Genomic DNA, 439 nt, shown 5'->3' on the forward strand with positions numbered 1-439 from the left:
AATGCTACTTTGGGGATGCTTATATGAAGTGTGGCCTTCCAGTTGCCAATACATGACGTTACGCACGCAACAGTGTGCACATTCATCCCTCCTGGCTGCCTGGGCACCCGGCATTAGGCAGAGCTCACTTTTGAGCCAGGCCTTGCTTTTACAGAAGACAGAGCCAAATTTCTCTGCTCAGCCCAAGAATTCGGGTGCTAAAATGCACTGAAGGGCTCTGGGGTTCTGTCATCTCCAAAGGAGTCTCCAACAGCCAACTTCACCCGCAGGACCGTGTGTGGTTGGACTGTAAGGACTACGGGCAACCCCCCTCCAAGGGGCTTGTTGCACAAGGGAGTGCGGGAACAAGTTTTTACGTGGTGTCACGGAAGGGAGCGAGACAGCCTGGCCACGGACGCGGACTTGAAAGCGGGTCTTAGCCGATGTTACAGCACAGCCC

This window comes from Rhea americana, unplaced genomic scaffold (assembly GCF_003343005.1).
Source record: "Rhea americana isolate MKP2758 unplaced genomic scaffold, rheAme1 scaffold_21, whole genome shotgun sequence".
NCBI classification, from domain to species: Eukaryota; Metazoa; Chordata; class Aves; order Rheiformes; family Rheidae; genus Rhea; species Rhea americana.